Genomic DNA, 19,973 nt, shown 5'->3' on the forward strand with positions numbered 1-19,973 from the left:
TATACTATATTATATTATACTCTATTCTACGCTATTCTATTGTACTCTATTCTATTGTACTCTATTATATTATAATATATTATATTCTACTCTATTATATTACACTATGTTCTAATTATCTATTCTACTCTATTCTCTTCTATTATACTATATTTTATTATCCTTTATTATATTATACTATAACCTATTATACTCTATTCTACGATATTCTATTATAATCTTTTCCAATATACTATATTCTATTATACTATATTCTATTATATTATATTCTAAACTATTCTATTATAATCTCTTCCAATATACTATATTCTATTATACTATATTCTATTATAACCTATTGTAATATACTATATTCTATTATACTATATTCTATTATACTATATTCAATTATATCCTATTTTATTACAATCTATTGTAATATACTCTATTCTATTATACACTATTATAATATATTGTAATATACTCTGTTCTATTATACTATATTCTCTTATTCTCTATTCTATTATAATGTATTATATTATATTGCATTGTAATCTATTGTAAACTACTCTAGAGGCCTATCTCTTTACAGCTGATAGACTGTGGGCCTACTTCTACCCATGGCTGCTGAGCTAATTATAAAACAGGTGACCGGTGTCTTTCTCATGCCACATTATAAAGAGTTAAATCTGCTCAAGGTTCTGCCCCCCCTAATCTCTTTATAAACACACACTCACACCAGGGTACTGCCCCCCAATCCCTTTACACAGGAAATACCGTATCGGCCTCTTCCTTATTGACGCCCCGTTCCTCCAATGGGATCCGTTCTGGAGCGCTGTTGGCAGCGTCTCACAGCTCCGCTTGTCCAGGAGAAGACTCTCTACGGTTCGCAAGGTAAAACTCGACAAAATCGAAGCCATGGATCACGACCACTCGAAAATGCCCGTTTAACTTTTGAAGATATTGAAGGTAAGGTTTATCCTATTCGAATTAATGTCTATTTATCGTGCGAAAGTTAGAAGTATAGACACAGAAGATGAATTTGGACGGCTGAGTTTGAGTGTAGTGATTAAAAACTTTTCGGACTGTGTAGCCCAGGGGTGTCAAACTCATTCCACGGAGGGCCTAGTGTCTGCAGGTTTTTGGTTTTTCCTTTCAATAAAGCCCTAGACAACCAGGTGTGGGGAGTTCCTAACTAATTAGTGATGTTAATTCATCAATCAAGTACAAGGGAGGAGCGAAAACCCGCAGACACTCGGCCCCCCGTGGAATGAGTTTGACACCTGTGGTGTAGCCTATGTAGAACACCAGACATCTCGCTATTTCCACTGGGCTGTATCCATTTCCAACAGAAGGAAATTAATTTCTAGCAGATTGTGAAATAATAAATGTTCCAAGATAATCCTGATGTTTTAATCGTGATAAAATGTATTCAATAAATATCCAGCCACAGTATCGCTCCCTACAATGTGTTTTTGAGGGTTTAAACCCAACGACAATTCTAAGGAAAGATGATAACATGTTATTTTTCAAATGCATCGTTGTTGTTGTTGTTTATAGAACACGTTATAATAACTTTTAGCAAATCGAAAGGCTTTTATATCCCTTGTAAATCATAATGTAAATCATTAATCATCAGATATACAGCGTGGTCCCAAATTATTAACACCATTGATAAAGAAGAGCAAAAATGACTGTATAAAATAAATAATTCTAATATTGAGCTATATTGTATGCTCCAAAAACATTTGGAAATGTTATTATTTACTAATACAATTGCGCAGAGAAAGAGATTTAGTTATCTCAAAAGGGTAGGGTTACAAATTACTGACACTCTTGTTTTCAATACCTCACGAGGATAACTGGATAACCAATCCTCCATTTGATAACAAAATCCTTCTAGATCCTTGATATCCTTCATCGGTGCTTCTTCAATTCAAACCACAGGTGTTCAATGGGTTTCAAGTCTTGGAGAAAACAGGTTTTTGGCAAAAAATATCCTGGTACTGGGTAAAGTTCATGATGCAGTTGACCTTAACAAGGGCACCTGGAAGTAGAATAGCGTCATAACATCACTGATCCATATTTTACAGTAGGGATGGGGTTTTAGTTTTAGTTTTGACGCTAAACCCACCACTGCTGTACGTGGCCAAAGACCTCTATTTTCATGTCATCCAACTAATGTAAACGCCTGGAGTTTGATGAGCTCACTGGCACTTGGATTGGAACCTGGTGCCATGGGCAGATGACATGAGAACGCATGAGCAGAAAATAACCCCACACCTACTGTAAATATGCTGGTGGAGCTTTGATGTTATGGGGCTACGGATTCTGTTTGGAGGAATGGTGTACGGATTCTGTTTGGAGGAATGGTGAGTGGATTCTGTTTTGGAGGAATGGTGTACGGATTCTGTTTGGAGGAATGGTGAGTGGATTCTGTTTTGGAGGAATGGTGTACGGATTCTGTTTGGAGGAATGGTGAGTGGATTCTGTTTTGGAGGAATGGTGAGTGGATTCTGTTTTGGAGGAATGGTGTACGGATTCTGTTTGGAGGAATGGTGAGTGGATTCTGTTTGGAGGAATGGTGTACGGATTCTGTTTGGAGGAATGGTGAGTGGATTCTGTTTGGAGGAATGGTGAACGGATTCTGTTTGGAGGAATGGTGAACGGATTCTGTTTGGAGGAATGGTGAGTGGATTCTGTTTGGAGGAATGGTGAGCGGATTCTGTTTTGGAGGAATGGTGAGTGGATTCTGTTTTGGAGGAATGGTGAGTGGATTCTGTTTTGGAGGAATGGTGAGTGGATTCTGTTTTGGAGGAATGGTGAGTGGATTCTGTTTTGGAGGAATGGTGAGTGGATTCTGTTTTGGAGGAATGGTGAGTGGATTCTGTTTTGGAGGAATGGTGAGTGGATTCTGTTTTGGAGGAATGGTGAGTGGATTCTGTTTTGCAGGAATGGTGAGTGGATTCTGTTTTGCAGGAATGGTGAGTGGATTCTGTTTTGGAGGAATGGTGAGTGGATTCTGTTTTGGAGGAATGGTGAGTGGATTCTGTTTTGGAGGAATGGTGAGTGGATTCTGTTTTGGAGGAATGGTGAGTGGATTCTGTTTTGCAGGAATGGTGTACGGATTCTGTTTGGAGGAATGGTGAGTGGATTCTGTTTGGAGGAATGGTGAGTGGATTCTGTTTGGAGGAATGGTGAGTGGATTCTGTTTGGAGGAATGGTGAGTGGATTCTGTTTGGAGGAATGGTGAACGGATTCTGTTTTGGGGAATGGTGGGTGGTTTCTGTTTGGGGGAATGGTGGGTGGTTTCTGTTTGGGGGAATGGTGAGTGGATTCTGTTTGGAGGAATGGTGAGTGGATTCTGTAAGGAGGAATGGTGAGTGGATTCTGTAAGGAGGAATGGTGAACGGATTCTGTATGGAGGAATGGTGAACGGATTCTGTATGGAGGAATGGTGAAAGGATTCTGTATGGAGGAATGGTGAACGGATTCTGTATGGAGGAATGGTGAACGGATTCTGTATGGAGGAATGGTGAACGGATTCTGTATGGAGGAATGGTGAACGGATTCTGTATGGAGGAATGGTGAACGGATTCTGTATGGAGGAATGGTGAACGGGTTCTGTATGGAGGAATGGTGAACGGATTCTGTATGGAGGAATGGTGAACGGATTCTTTATGGAGGAATGGTGAACGGATTCTTTATGGAGGAATGGTGAAAGGATTCTGTTTGGAGGAATGGTGAAAGGATTCTGTTTGGAGGAATGGTGAAAGGATTCTGTTTGGAGGAATGGTGAAAGGATTCTGTTTGGAGGAATGGTGAAAGGATTCTGTATGGAGGAATGGTGAACGGATTCTGTATGGAGGAATGGTGAACGGATTCTGTATGGAGGAATGGTGAAAGGATTCTGTATGGAGGAATGGTGAAAGGATTCTGTATGGAGGAATGGTGAAAGGATTCTGTATGGAGGAATGGTGAACGGATTCTGTATGGAGGAATGGTGAACGGATTCTGTTTGGAGGAATGGTGAAAGGATTCTGTATGGAGGAATGGTGAACGGATTCTGTTTGGAGGAATGGTGAAAGGATTCTGTATGGAGGAATGGTGAACGGATTCTGTATGGAGGAATGGTGAAAGGATTCTGAATTGGGTAATGGTGTAAGATCCACCCAAAGTTTTCCAACTAATTTTTTCATTTTTTTTTAAAGGCTCAGCACCATTATCCTCGCAAGGTGTTGACAGGTATTGAACTAAAATATAAACGCAACGTACAACATTTTTTACGATTTTATTGAGTTACAGCTCATATAAGGAAATCAGTCAATTTTAAGTAAATTAATTTGGCCCTAATCAATGGATCTCACGTGACTGGTCCTGTGAAGGAATAGCAAGGTCTAGCCAATCAGAATTCGTTTTTCCCCACAAAAGGGTTTTATCGCAGACAGAAATACTCCTCAGTTTCATCAGCTGTCTTGGAGGCTGGTCTCAGACGATCCCACAGGTGAAGAAGCCGTATGTGGAGGTCCTGGCCTGGAGTGGTTACATGTGGTGTGTGGTTGGACGTACTGCCAAATTCTCTAAAATGATGTTGGAGGAGGCTTATGGTAGAGAAATGAACATAAAATTATCTGGCAACAGCTCTGGTGGACATTCTTGCAGTCAGCATGCCAATTGCACTCTCCCTTAAAACGTCTGACATCTGTTGTATTGTGTTGTGTGACAAAACTGCACATTTAAGAGTGGCCTTTTATTGTCCCACAGCACAAGGTGCACCTGTGTCATGATCATTCTGTTTAATCAGCTTCTTGATATGCTGCACCTGTCAGGTGGATGGATTATCTTGGCAAAGGAGAAATGCTCACTAACAGGGATGGAAACACATGTTTCACTAAATTGTAGACAAGCTTTCTGTGTGTATGGAACATTTCTGGGATATTTTATTTCAGCTCATGAAACATGGGACCAACGCTTTACATGTTGCTTTCATATTTTTGTTTAAATAGTATTTATTATTAATTAGGATCCCCATTAGCTGCTGCGAAAGCAGCTACTCTTCCTGTGGTCCAAACAGGGTTAGAAATTCATCAATAAAACACAACAATTTTTTTTTTTTTTTTTTTATTTAACCTTTATTTAACCAGGTAGGCAAATTGAGAACACGTTCTCATTTACAATTGCGACCTGGCCAAGATAAAGCAAAGCAGTTCGACACATACAACAACACATAGTTACACATGGAGTAAAAACAAACATATAATACAGTGAAAAAGATAAAAAAATAAGTCTATATACAATGTGAGCAAGTGAGGTGAGATAAGGGAGGTGAAGGCAAACAGATATATGTATAAATAAATAAAAATATAAAAAGGCCATGGAGGCGAAGTGAGTACAACACAGCAGGTAAAATAAAAACTAAAAAAAAAAACACTGGAACAATACATTACTACATTATTACATTATTACTCTCTTATTCCGCATCAGTATAAAATTCACAGTACCATGACATTACACCGTGTGGGTAGAGTGTGTGGGTAGAGTGTGTGTGTGGGTAGAGTGTGTGTGGGTAGAGTGTGTGTGGGTAGAGTGTGTGTGGGTAGAGTGTGTGTGTGTGTGGGTAGAGTGTGTGTGGGTAGAGTGTGTGTGTGTGTGGGTAGAGTGTGTGTGTGTTTGTGTCTCTGCGTGTGTGGGTAGAGTGCGTGTGTGTTTGTGTCTCTGTGTGTGTGGGTAGAGTGTGTGTGTGTTTGTGTCTCTGCGTGTGTGGGTAGGGTGTGTGTGGGTAGAGTGTGTGTGTGTTTGTGTCTCTGCGTGTGTGGGTAGAGTGTGTGTGTGTTTGTGTCTCTGCGTGTGTGGGTAGGGTGTGTGTGGGTAGAGTGTGTGTGTGTTTGTGTCTCTGTGTGTGTGGGTAGAGTGTGTGTGTGTGTTTGTGTCTCTGCGTGTGTGGGTAGGGTGTGTGTGGGTAGAGTGTGTGTGTGTTTGTGTCTCTGTGTGTGTGGGTAGAGTGTGTGTGTGTGTTTGTGTCTCTGCGTGTGTGGGTAGAGTGTGTGTTTGTGTCTCTGCGTGTGTGGGTAGAGTGTGTGTTTGTGTCTCTGCGTGTGTGGGTAGAGTGTGTGTTTGTGTCTCTGTGTGTGTGGGTAGAGTGTGTGTTTGTGTCTCTGTGTGTGTGGGTAGAGTGTGTGTTTGTGTCTCTGTGTGTGTGGGTAGAGTGTGTGTTTGTGTCTCTGCGTGTGTGGGTAGAGTGTGTGTTTGTGTCTCTGCGTGTGTGGGTAGAGTGTGTGTTTGTGTCTCTGCGTGTGTGGGTAGAGTGTGTGTTTGTGTCTCTGTGTGTGTGGGTAGAGTGTGTGTTTGTGTCTCTGTGTGTGTGGGTAGAGTGTGTGTTTGTGTCTCTGTGTGTGTGGGTAGAGTGTGTGTTTGTGTCTCTGCGTGTGTGGGTAGAGTGTGTGTTTGTGTCTCTGCGTGTGTGGGTAGAGTGTGTGTTTGTGTCTCTGTGTGTGTGGGTAGAGTGTGTGTGGACTACTGACCAGTTATATGGTCTGGTGTTAGTTTGATCATCTGGACTAATGACCAATATGGTGTCCCAGTTTGGGACACGTGGGCCATTCTTACGAACATAACCTTGAAATTAAACTTTTAAAAAAATGTTTAAGCATCAGCCAAATAAAATTGTTCACATAGTTGCACGTGATCAAAAGCTACATGTTAGCTGTTCCCATTTACATAAGCTGGCACATTTAGCCCTATGCTAACCTCATCAGGTGGCGGTGATTATTCCCTATAACAAATTCTGTATCAGCCAATGAAAATCGTCAATGTAGTTGGACATGTTCCAACACTTGTTCATGGAAGCGTCCTTAAAACCTGTTCATGGTCTAAATCAGGGTCACACAGAGTGATTCTGGGTTGTCTTAAACCAATCTACTTTGAAACTAAAGATGGCTCTATAGTAGCCTGGCTCTAGTCTGTACTCCTGATGGCTCTAGTCTGTACTCCTGATGGCTCTAGTCTGTACTCCTGATGGCTCTAGTCTGTACTCCTGATGGCTCTATAGTAGCCTGGCTCTAGTCTGTACTCCTGATGGCTCTAGTCTGTACTCCTGATGGCTCTAGTCTGTACTCCTGATGGCTCTAGTCTGTACTCCTGATGGCTCTAGTCTGTACTCCTGATGGCTCTAGTCTGTACTCCTGATGGCTCTAGTCTGTACTCCTGATGGCTCTAGTCTGTACTCCTGATGGCTCTAGTCTGTACTCCTGATGGCTCTAGTCTGTAATCCTGATGGCTCTAGTCTGTACTCCTGATGACTCTAGTCTGTAATCCTGATGGCTCTAGTCTGTACTCCTGATGGCTCTATAGTAGCCTGGCTCTAGTATGTACTCCTGATGGCTCTAGTCTGTACTCCTGATGGCTCTAGTCTGTACTCCTGATGGCTCTAGTCTGTACTCCTGATGGCTCTAGTCTGTACTCCTGATGGCTCTAGTCTGTACTCCTGATGGCTCTAGTCTGTACTCCTGATGGCTCTAGTCTGTAATCCTGATGGCTCTAGTCTGTACTCCTGATGGCTCTAGTCTGTACTCCTGATGGCTCTAGTCTGTAATCCTGATGGCTCTAGTCTGTAATCCTGATGGCTCTAGTCTGTACTCCTGATGGCTCTATAGTAGCCTGGCTCTAGTATGTACTCCTGATGGCTCTAGTCTGTACTCCTGATGGCTCTAGTCTGTACTCCTGATGGCTCTAGTCTGTACTCCTGATGGCTCTAGTCTGTACTCCTGATGGCTCTATAGTAGCCTGGCTCTAGTCTGTACTCCTGATGGCTCTATAGTAGCCTGGCTCTAGTCTGTACTCCTGATGGCTCTAGTCTGTACTCCTGATGGCTCTAGTCTGTACTCCTGATGGCTCTAGTCTGTACTCCTGATGGCTCTAGTCTGTACTCCTGATGGTTCTATAATAGCCTGGCTCTAGTCTGTACTCCTGATGGCTCTAGTCTGTACTCCTGATGGCTCTAGTCTGTACTCCTGATGGCTCTAGTCTGTACTCCCGATGGCTCTAGTCTGTACTCCCGATGGCTCTAGTCTGTACTCCCGATGGCTCTAGTCTGTAGTCCTGATGGCTCTAGTCTGTAGTCCTGTTGGCTCTATAGTAGCCTGGCTGTAGTCTGTACTCCTGATGGCTCTATAGTAGCCTGGCTCTAGTCTGTACTCCTGATGGCTCTAGTCTGTACTCCTGATGGCTCTAGTCTGTACTCCTGATGGCTCTAGTCTGTACTCCTGATGGCTCTAGTCTGTAGTCCTGATGGCTCTAGTCTGTAGTCCTGTTGGCTCTATAGTAGCCTGGCTGTAGTCTGTAGTCCTGATGGCTCTATAGTAGCCTGGCTGTAGTCTGTACTCCTGATGGCTCTATAGTAGCCTGGCTCTAGTCTGTACTCCTGATGGCTCTAGTCTGTACTCCTGATGGCTCTAGTCTGTACTCCTGATGGCTCTAGTCTGTACTCCTGATGGCTCTAGTCTGTACTCCTGATGGCTCTAGTCTGTACTCCTGATGGCTCTAGTCTGTACTCCTGATGGCTCTAGTCTGTACTCCTGATGGCTCTATAGTACCCTGGTTCTAGTCTGTACTCCTGATGGCTTTATAGTAGCCTGGTTCCAGAATAGTATACACCTCACACACATGGTTATGGGTTTAACAGAAAGACAGCTGTACCATGACAGATATAGAGTTTAAATGTATTACATTTGGAGTTTGCATCCCAATATTACACTTTATGTACATCACAGAAGACTGAAATACAGTGGCTAGAAAAAGTATGTGAACCCTTCGGAATTACCCGGATTTCTGCGTAAATTGGTCATACAATCTGATCTGATCTTCTTCTAGGTCACAACAATAGACAAACACATTCTGCTTACACTAATGACACACTAACAATATATACGTTTTCATGTCTTTATTGAACACGGTGTAAACATTCACAGTGCAGGGTGGGAAAAGTATGTGAACCCTTGGATTTAATAACTGGTTGACCCTCTTTTGGCATCAATAACCTCAACCAAACATTTCCTGTAGTTGCAGATCAGACCTGCACAACGGTCAGGAGGAATTTTGGACCATTCCTCTTTACAAAACTGTTTCAGTTCAGCAATATTCTTGGGATGTCTGGAGTGAACTGCTCTCTCGAGGTCATGCCACAGCATCTCAAATCGGGTTGAGGCCAGGACTGACTGGGCCACTCCAGAAGGTTGAGGTCAGGACTGATTGGGCCTCTCCATGGGGTTGAGGCCAGGACTGACTGGGCCACTCCAGAAGGTTGAGGTCAGGACTCTGACTGGGCCACTCCAGAAGGTTGAGGTCAGGACTCTGACTGGGCCACTCCAGAAGGTTGAGGTCAGGACTCTGACTGGGCCACTCCAGAAGGTTGAGGTCAGGACTCTGACTGGGCCACTCCAGAAGGTTGAGGTCAGGACTCGGACTGGGCCTCTCCAGAAGGTTGAGGTCAGGACTCTGACTGGGCCACTCCAGAAGGTTGAGGTCAGGACTCTGACTGGGCCACTCCAGAAGGTTGAGGCCAGGACTCTGACTGGGCCACTCCAGAAGCTTGAGGTCAGGACTCTGACTGGGCCACTCCAGAAGGTTGAGGTCAGGACTCTGACTGGTCCACTCCAGAAGGTTGAGGCCAGGACTGACTGGGCCACTCCAGAAGGTTGAGGTCAGGACTGATTGGGCCTCTCCATGGGGTTGAGGCCAGGACTGACTGGGCCACTCCATGGGGTTGAGGCCAGGACTGACTGGGCCACTCCATGGGGTTGAGGCCAGGACTGACTGGGCCACTCCATGGGGTTGAGGTCAGGACTCTGACTGGGCCACTCCAGAAGGTTGAGGTCAGGACTCTGACTGGGCCACTCCAGAAGGTTGAGGTCAGGACTCTGACTGGGCCACTCCAGAAGGTTGAGGTCAGGACTCGGACAGGGCCTCTCCAGAAGGTTGAGGTCAGGACTCTGACTGGGCCACTCCAGAAGGTTGAGGCCAAGACTCTGACTGGGCCACTCCAGAAGGTTGAGGTCAGGACTCTGACTGGGCCACTCCAGAAGGTTGAGGTCAGGACTCGGACTGGGCCACTCCAGAAGGTTGAGGTCAGGACTCGGACTGGGCCTCTCCAGAAGGTTGAGGTCAGGACTCGGACTGGGCCTCTCCAGAAGGTTGAGGTCAGGACTCGGACTGGGCCTCTCCAGAAGGTTGAGGTCAGGACTCGGACTGGGCCTCTCCAGAAGGTTGAGGTCAGGACTCGGACTGGGCCTCTCCAGAAGGTTGAGGTCAGGACTCTGACTGGGCCTCTCCAGAAGGTTGAGGTCAGGACTCTGACTGGGCCACTCCAGAAGGTTGAGGCCAGGACTCTGACTGGGCCACTCCAGAAGGTTGAGGCCAGGACTGACTGGGCCACTCCAGAAGGTTAGGGTCAGGACTCTGACTGGGCCACTCCATGGGGTTGAGGTCAGGACTCTGACTGGGCCACTCCATGGGGTTGAGGTCAGGACTCTGACTGGGCCACTCCAGAAGGTTGAGGTCAGGACTCTGACTGGGCCACTCCAGAAGGTTGAGGTCAGGACTCTGACTGGGCCACTCCAGAAGGTTGAGGTCAGGACTCTGACTGGGCCACTCCAGAAGGTTGAGGTCAGGACTCTGACTGGGCCACTCCAGAAGGTTGAGGTCAGGACTCTGACTGGGCCACTCCAGAAGGTTGAGGCCAGGACTGACTGGGCCACTCCAGAAGGTTGAGGTCAGGACTCTGACTGGGCCACTCCAGAAGGTTGAGGTCAGGACTCTGACTGGGCCACTCCAGAAGGTTGAGGCCAGGACTCTGACTGGGCCACTCCAGAAGCTTGAGGTCAGGACTCTGACTGGGCCACTCCAGAAGGTTGAGGTCAGGACTCTGACTGGGCCACTCCAGAAGGTTGAGGTCAGGACTCGGACTGGGCCTCTCCAGAAGGTTGAGGTCAGGACTCTGACTGGGCCACTCCAGAAGGTTGAGGTCAGGACTCTGACTGGGCCACTCCAGAAGGTTGAGGCCAGGACTCTGACTGGGCCACTCCAGAAGCTTGAGGTCAGGACTCTGACTGGGCCACTCCAGAAGGTTGAGGTCAGGACTCTGACTGGGCCACTCCAGAAGGTTGAGGTCAGGACTCGGACTGGGCCTCTCCAGAAGGTTGAGGTCAGGACTCTGACTGGGCCACTCCAGAAGGTTGAGGTCAGGACTCTGACTTGGCCACTCCAGAAGGTTGAGGCCAGGACTGACTGGGTCACTCCAGAAGGCGTATTTTCTTCTGTTGAAGCCATTCTGCTGTTGTGTTTTGGGTCGTTGTCCTGTTGCATCACCCAACTTCTGTTGAGCTTCAATTGGAGGACAGATAGCCTTACAAGTCTCCTGCAAAAAGTCTTGATAAACTTGGGAATCCATTTTTCCGTCGATGATAGCCAGCTGTCCAGGCCCTGAGGCAGCAAAGCAGGCCCAGACCACGATGCTCCCTCCACCAGACTTTACAGTTGAGGATGAGGTTTGGATGTTGGTGTGCTGTGCCTTTTCTCCACACAGTGCGTGTTCCTTCCAAACAACTCAACTGTAGTTTCATCTGTCCACAGAATATTCTGTGTCCACAGAATATTCTGCCAGTAGCGCTGTGGAACATCCAGGTGCTCTTTTGCAAACTTCAGACGTGCAGCAATGTTTTTTTTGGACAGCTGTCTTCTTCCGTGGTGTCCTCCCATGAACACCATTCTTGTTTAGTGTTTTACGTTTCGTAGACTCGTCAGATTTTAGCATGTTCCAGAGATTTCTGTAAGTCTTTAGCTGACGCTATAGGATTGTTCTTAACCTCATTCAGCGTTCTGCGCTGTGCTCTTGCAGTCATCTTTGCAGGACGGCCACTTCTAGGGAGAGTAGCAACAGTGATGAACTTTCTCCATTTATAGACAATGTGTCTTACCGTGGACTGATGAACATCAAGGCTTTTAGAGATACTTTTCAACACTTACCAGCTTTATGCAAGTCAACAATTCTTAATCTTAGGTCTTCTGAGATCTCTTTTTTTCGAGGCATGGGTCACATCAGGCAATGCTTCTTGTGAATAGCAAATTCACATTTTGTGAGTGTTTTTTAAAGGGCAAGACAGCTCTAACTAACATCTCCAATCTCGTCTTATTGATTGGACTCCAGGTCAGCTGACTCCTGACTCCAATTAGCTTTTGGAGAAGTCATTAGCCTTGGGGTTCACATACTTTTTCCAACCTACGCTGTGAATGTTTAAATGATGTATTCAATATAGACAAGAGGGCATTTGACTGAAGGAAAGGGCTACTTCATGGATTGTAATCTGCTTCATGTTCGAGGAAACCTGCTTTCCCTCAGTGTTGGGTTTAGACTTCAGATGACCTTCACGTCCTGTTTGCTCTGTGGGCGTAAAGAACAGATTGGGACATTCTACCTTTAGGTGCAGGGATTGACTGCGTGACACTGCTTTGTGCTGCTTTGTCCTTGATGGTAATAGTAGTAGTTTTATCTTTAACTTTAGAACGTCCAAGTCCAATAATGTGTGTTATTCTAAAAACACCAAAGCTGTGGTCTGTTTGCCTGAGGTTGTAAAGAACAGCTGAGCTTGCTTTTATACTGTAGGTACAGGAATTGATTGCATGACATTGACTATTAGTCACACAGTTTATGCTATGTCATTGCGTTTCATTGATTTGTGCAGTTTTGTCCTTGATGGTAATGATATATGTTGATCTTTATCTTTAGGACTTTTTATAATATATTTTACATTTCAAAGCTGTGGTAAAGTACAGTGTGTCTGTGTGTGTCTGTACAGTGTGTGTGTCTGTGTCAGGGTTAAACAATGCAGAACCCAATACATACATATTGCATCCTCTGCCCTGTATTTAAAGTCTTTCCGTCTGTCTGTCTATTCTCTGGTAAACCAGTGAATGTGTAGCAGCTTGTCAGCTCCATTCTCTCCGGTTCTGGAGTCGGAACGCCTCTCCGGTTCTGGAGTCTCAGATGGCCTCTTCGGTTCTGGAGTCGGAACGCCTCTCCGGTTCTGGAGTCGGGACGCCTCTCCGGTCCTGGAGTCGGGACGCCTCTCCGGTCCTGGAGTCGGGACGCCTCTCCGGTCCTGGAGTCGGGACGCCTCTCCGGTCCTGGAGTCGGGACGCCTCTCCGGTCCTGGAGTCGGGACGCCTCTCCGGTCCTGGAGTCGGGACGCCTCTCCGGTCCTGGAGTCGGGACGCCTCTCCGGTCCTGGAGTCGGGACGCCTCTCCGGTCCTGGAGTCGGGACGCCTCTCCGGTCCTGGAGTCGGGACGCCTCTCCGGTCCTGGAGTCGGGACGCCCCTCCGGTCCTGGAGTCTCAGAACGCCCCTCCGGTCCTGGAGTCTCAGAACGCCCCTCCGGTCCTGGAGTCTCAGAACGCCCCTCCGGTCCTGGAGTCTCAGAACGCCCCTCCGGTCCTGGAGTCTCAGAACGCCCCTCCGGTCCTGGAGTCTCAGAACGCCCCTCCGGTCCTGGAGTCTCAGAACGCCCCTCCGGTCCTGGAGTCTCAGAACGCCCCTCCGGTCCTGGAGTCTCAGAACGCCCCTCCGGTCCTGGAGTCTCAGAACGCCCCTCCGGTCCTGGAGTCTCAGAACGCCCCTCCGGTCCTGGAGTCTCAGAACGCCCCTCCGGTCCTGGAGTCTCAGAACGCCCCTCCGGTCCTGGAGTCTCAGAACGCCCCTCCGGTCCTGGAGTCTCAGAACGCCCCTCCGGTCCTGGAGTCTCAGAACGCCCCTCCGGTCCTGGAGTCTCAGAACGCCCCTCCGGTCCTGGAGTCTCAGAACGCCCCTCCGGTCCTGGAGTCTCAGAACGCCCCTCCGGTCCTGGAGTCTCAGAACGCCCCTCCGGTCCTGGAGTCTCAGAACGCCCCTCCGGTCCTGGAGTCTCAGAACGCCCCTCCGGTCCTGGAGTCTCAGAACGCCCCTCCGGTCCTGGAGTCTCAGAACGCCCCTCCGGTCCTGGAGTCTCAGAACGCCCCTCCGGTCCTGGAGTCTCAGAACGCCCCTCCGGTCCTGGAGTCTCAGAACGCCCCTCCGGTCCTGGAGTCTCAGAACGCCCCTCCGGTCCTGGAGTCTCAGAACGCCCCTCCGGTCCTGGAGTCTCAGAACGCCCCTCCGGTCCTGGAGTCTCAGAACGCCCCTCCGGTCCTGGAGTCTCAGAACGCCCCTCCGGTCCTGGAGTCTCAGAACGCCCCTCCGGTCCTGGAGTCTCAGAACGCCCCTCCGGTCCTGGAGTCTCAGAACGCCCCTCCGGTCCTGGAGTCTCAGAACGCCCCTCCGGTCCTGGAGTCTCAGAACGCCCCTCCGGTCCTGGAGTCTCACGCCTCTCATTGAGTATATATTAGTACTAGTTACCCAGTCTCTATTTGAACAGTGAGTATAATGTATATTAGTACTAGTTATCCAGTCTCCTATTTGAACAGTGAGTATATATTAGTACTGGTATATATTAGTACTATATTAGTACTAGTTACTTTGTCTATATCTGAACATTGAGTACTATGTATATTAGTACTAGTTACCCAGTCTCTATTTGAACAGTATTTGAACAGTATATATGTATTACCATTATATGACATTTGAAATGTCTCTATTCCTTTGGGACTTGTTTACTGATATGTAATGTTTACTGTTATTTAAAAAAAATAAAAAAAAATCCCTTTAGTTTGTCTATTTCACTTGCTTTGGCAGTGTGTTTCCCGTGCCAATAAAGCCCATTGAATTGATGTAGAGACAGAAATAGACAGAGGGGTCAGAGGGTAGCTACCTGTTGCTGCGGTAACAGTATCTCAGTGCTGTATGTAGCAGCACCATGTGACATCAGAACACTGTGATAAGCCAATGGAAATACTGGCTATTGGTAGATGATGACAACACTTGGCACATTTTTTTTCCTAGCCTGAGTGCCAGTGTCAGTCAGTTTAGTTTTTAACTTTATTTAAGGTAATGCGGTGGACTCAGATCGCCGCCTCAGATCGCCGCCTCAGATCGCCGCCTCAGATCGCCGCCTCAGATCGCCGCCTCAGATCGCCGCCTCAGATCGCCGCCTCAGATCGCCGCCTCAGATCGCCGCCTCAGATCGCCGCCTCAGATCGCCGCCTCAGATCGCCGCCTCAGATCGCCGCCTCAGATCGCCGCCTCAGATCGCTGCCTCAGATCGCCGCCTCAGATCGCTGCCTCAGATCGCTGCACCACTCGGGATCCCACGTCCTTGTCACTCATATCGCCAAACATAGTTGAGCAATGAGCAATGGAGTTGGCCAGAGAACTAACCGATCTGGGGCTACATTTCTCTGTCTGTTATATGGTATTCCGATCTTCCCGCTATCCACCGCGTCTGGGTCAATTATCAGTTTGACTAGTCTCTCATGGATTTGATTTACTCATTTCAGCATTTTTTTTTAATTTTCAGTATAGTTGTCTAATAGATGTATTTATTAGGATCCCAATTAGCTGCTGCCATGCATGTAGTCATGACTCTATGTAGTACTGTGTGTTTCCCAGAGTCTGTTCTGTACTCGGGAACTACGAAGAGACCTCTGGTGGCATGTCTTGTGGGGGGTGTATGGGTGTATGTGGGTATGTGTATGGGTGTATGGGTATGGGTGTATGGGTATGGGTGTATGGGTATGGGTGTATGGGTATGGGTGTATGGGTATGGGTGTATGGTATGTGTATGGGTGTATGGGTGTATGGGTGTCTGGGGGTATGTGGGTATGGGTGTATGGGTATGGGTGTATGGGTATGGGTGTATGGGTATGGGTGTATGGGTGTATGGGTATGGGTGTATGGTATGTGTATGGGTGTCTGGGGGTATGTGGGTATGGGTGTATGGGTGTATGGGTGTCTGTTAGCTGTTTGAACAGACAGTTGGGTGCATTCAACACATCAATACCTCTGCCGAATACAGGTAGTGATGCAGTCAATCTCTTCTCTACTTTAAGCCAGGAGAGATTGACGTGCATGGTAGCCCTCTGTGTACACTGAAGGGCCAACCGTTCTGCTCCGTTCTGAACCAACTGAAATGTACCTTAATGTTGGCGGTGCACAGTACTCTGTTACTCCTTAACCGCTATGATAAATAAAATAGTTGTTCTTGAGTATTCTTTTAACAGAGCTGATATTGTGCAAAGTGTATCAATACAGGTGAAATCAGTCATTGACCCAGACAAGAGGTTGTGAGTTCAAATCCCAGGTGAGGACATGCTGACTATGAATTACTACATAAATGAACATTCACAATGTAATCATGTACATTTATATATACAAAAGTATGTGGACACCCCTTCAAATGACTGGATTCTGCGAGTTCAGTGACACCTGGGAAGTGTTAGGCCACAAGTCCACAGAATGGGACTGCTGAAGTGCATAGTGTGTACACATCGTCTGTCCTCGGTTGCAACACTCACTACCGAGTTCCAAACTGCCTCTGGAAGCAACGTCAGCACAAGAACTGTTCGTCGGGAGCTTCATGAAATGGGTTGCCATGGTACCTGCCCAAATGCATAGTGTAAAGTTTGGTGGAGGAGGAATCATGTTTTTTCATGGTTCGGGACCCTTACTTCCAGTGAAGGGAAATCTTAACGCTACAGCATACAATGACATTCTAGATGATTCTGTGCTTCCAACGGTGTCAATAGTTTGGGGAAGGCCTTTTCCTGTTTCAGCATTACATTGCCCCCCTTTTGCACAAAGCGAGGTCCATAGAGAAATGGTTTGTCGAGATCGGTGTGGAAGAACTTAACTGGCCTGCACAGAGTCCTGGGATGAATTGGAACGCTGACCCCACTAATGCTTTGGTGGCTGAAATGGAAGCAAGTCCCTGCAGTTCCAACATCTAGTGGAAAACCTTCCCAGAAGAGTGGAGGCTGTTGTAGCAGCAAATGGGGGAACAATGACATATTAATGCCCATGATATTGGAATGAGATCTTCAACGAGCAGGTGTCCACATACACTACCAAAAGTATGTCAACATGTGTCAAATATGTAAGTTGAAAACATTGTATGTTAAAAGCACTGTCTGTCTATGTAATCAGTTCCACAGCATTTCTTATGTAAGATGCCCAAATAATAATTTTTATTTGAATGAATATATGAGACAATCATATTCAGTTCAAAGGGCTTTATTGGCATGTAAAACATATATATTTACGTTGCCAAAGTGAGTGAAATGGATAATAAACAAAAGTGAAATAAACAAAAAAATGAACAGTAAACTTTACACTCACAAAAGTTCCAAAAGAATCAAATTATGACTATATACAGACAGGTGAGACAGATCAGGGTGTGACATCACAATACCCCACAATGACAAAGCATAAACATTGTTTTTGACATTTTTTCAATTGTATTAAAAATAAATAACTGAAATATCACATTTACATAAGTATTCAGACCCTTTACTCAGTACTTTGTTGAAGCACCTTTGGCAGCGATTACAGCCTCGAGTCTTCTTGGGTATGATGCTATAAGCTTGGCACACCTGTGCCAGGTTTCCTCCAGACGTGACGCTTGGCATTCAGGCCAAAGAGTTCAATCTTGGTTTCATCAGCCCAGAGAATCTTGTTTCTCATGGGCTGATAGTCCTTTAGGTACCTTTTGGCAAACTCCAATCAGACTGTCATGTGCCGTTTACTAAAGAGTGGCTTCCGTCTGGCCACTCTACCATAAAGACCTGATTGGTAGAGTGCTGCAGAGATTGTTGTTCTTCTGGAAGGTTCTCCACAGAGGAACTCTGCAGCTCTGTCAGAGTGACCATCAGGTTCTTGGTCACCTCTCTGACCAAGGCCCTTCTCCTCTGATTGCTCTGTTTGACTGGGCGGCCAGCTGTAGGAAAAGTCTTGTTGGTTCCAATCTTCTTCCATTTAAGAATGATGGAGGCCACTGTGTTCTTGGGGACCTTTAATGCTGCAGAAATATGTTGGTACCCTTCCCCAGATCTGTGCCTCGACACAATCCTGTCTCAGAGCTCTACGGACAATTCCTTCGGCCTCTTGGCTTGGTTTTTCCTCTGACATGCACTGTCAACTGTGGGACCTTACATAGACAGGTGTGTGCCTTTCCAAATCATGTCCAATCAATTGAATTTACCACAGGTGGAATCCAATCAGGTTGCAGAAACATCTCAAGGATGATCAATGGAAACAGGATGCACCCGAGCTCAATTTCCAGTCTCATAAAATAGTGTCTGAATACTTATGTAAATAAGGTATTTCTGTTTTGTTTTTTTATACATTTGCTAAAATTCTAAAAGCCTGTTTTTGCTTTGACATTATGGGGTATTGTTGTGATGTCATTATGGTGTATTGCTGTGATATCATTATGGGGTATTGCTGTGATGTCATTATGGGGTCTTGTTGTGATGTCATTATGGGGTCTTGTTGTGATGTCATTATGGGGTCTTGTTGTGATGTCATTATGGGGTCTTGTTGTGATGTCATTATGGGGTGTTGTGTGTAGATTGATGAGGAAATACATTGATTTAATCCATTTTAGAGTAAGGCTGTAACGTAACAAAATGTGGAAAAAGTCAAGGGATCTGAATACTTTCCGAATGTACTTTAGGTAGCACAAAGGAATAAATATTTCTCTGTTGAGATCATTTCCAGAACATTACAGGATCGGACCATTACAGTAGGTGGCAGGATAGGGCTTGGGTGGGTATAATAGTGGGGGTTGGCCCTGTTGCTCTGATCACAGCCTAGGTATATGTCCTGCTGTCATGTTGAGGTCCTTGCCGCAGGGGCGGGGGGGGCAGAAGGGGCATAGGTCTGATATGGGTGCCTATATAGGGTTTGCTTGGGGGGGGGTCTCAGCTGGTTGAGGTGTGACTGGTGATGCTGTCAGTGCAGGTGCAGGCCCTTCGGGAGGGGGTCTCGCTGGTCTGGGAGGGGATCTCGCTGGTCTGGGAGGGGATCTCGCTGGTCTGGGAGGGGGTCTCGCTGGTCTGGGAGAGGGTCTCGCTGGTCTGGGCAGGGTGTCTCACTGGTCTGGGAGGGGGTCTCGCTGGTCTGGGCAGGGGGTCTCGCTGGTCTGGGAGAGGGTCTCGCTGGTCTGGGAGAGGGTCTCGCTGGTCTGGGAGAGGGTCGGGCAGGGTGTCTCGCTGGTCTGGGAGGGGGTCTCGCTGGTCTGGGCAGGGTGTCTCGCTGGTCTGTGAGGGGGTCTCGCTGGTCTGGGAGAGGGTCTCGCTGGTCTGGGCAGGGTGTCTCGCTGGTCTGGGAGGGGGTCTCGCTGGTCTGGGAGAGGGTCTAGCTGGTCTGAGAGAGGGTCTCGCTGGTCTGGGAGAGGGTCTAGCTGGTCTGGGCAGGGTGTCTCGCTGGTCTGAGAGAGGGTCTCGCTGGTCTGGGCAGGGTGTCTCGCTGGTCTGGGAGAGGGTCTCGCTGGTCTGGGAGAGGGTCTCGCTGGTCTGAGAGAGGGTCTCGCTGGTCTGGGAGAAGGTCTAGCTGGTCTGGGCAGGGGATCTGTTGGTCTGAGAGAGGGTCTCGCTGGTCTGGGCAGGGGGTCTCGCTGGTCTGGGAGGGGTCTCGCTGGTCTGGGCAGGGTGTCTCGCTGGTCTGGGAGAGGGTCTCGCTGGTCTGGGAGAGGGTCTCGCTGGTCTGAGAGAGTGTCTCGCTGGTCTGGGCAGGGTGTCTCGCTGGTCTGGGCAGGGTGTCTCGCTGGTCTGGGCAGGGGGTCTCGCTGGTCTGGGCAGGGGGTCTCGCTGGTCTGGGCAGGGGGTCTCGCTGGTCTGGGCAGGGGGTCTCGCTGGTCTGGTCAGAGTGCCTCGCTGGTCTGGGCAGGGGGTCTCGCTGGTCTGGCAGGGGGTCTGTTGCTCTGTTGCGTGAGGTGTTGGGGCTGTGGTTTTATTGTGATGTCCTTCAGGGTCCTGGCAAAGGTGGTGATTGATGCCTTGTAGAGGTGTTGTCACGCCTGCTCCCGCTCGCCCTCCC

General features: G+C 47.4%; 1 protein-coding gene across 1 annotated transcript in view; it reads left to right on the plus strand.

Annotated features, from left to right (window-relative positions):
- Nucleotides 1-857: 857 nt before the first annotated feature.
- Nucleotides 858-19,973, plus strand: part of LOC129818056 (interleukin-11 receptor subunit alpha-like) — an 87,060-nt gene continuing 67,944 nt past the window's right edge. Inside the window, exon 1 of the mRNA XM_055873593.1 lies at nt 858-948. The gene's annotated coding sequence lies outside the window, so the exon portion shown is untranslated. The remainder of the gene's footprint in view (nt 949-19,973) is intronic.

This window comes from Salvelinus fontinalis, chromosome 21 (genome assembly GCF_029448725.1).
Source record: "Salvelinus fontinalis isolate EN_2023a chromosome 21, ASM2944872v1, whole genome shotgun sequence".
In the NCBI taxonomy this organism is placed as follows: Eukaryota; Metazoa; Chordata; class Actinopteri; order Salmoniformes; family Salmonidae; genus Salvelinus; species Salvelinus fontinalis.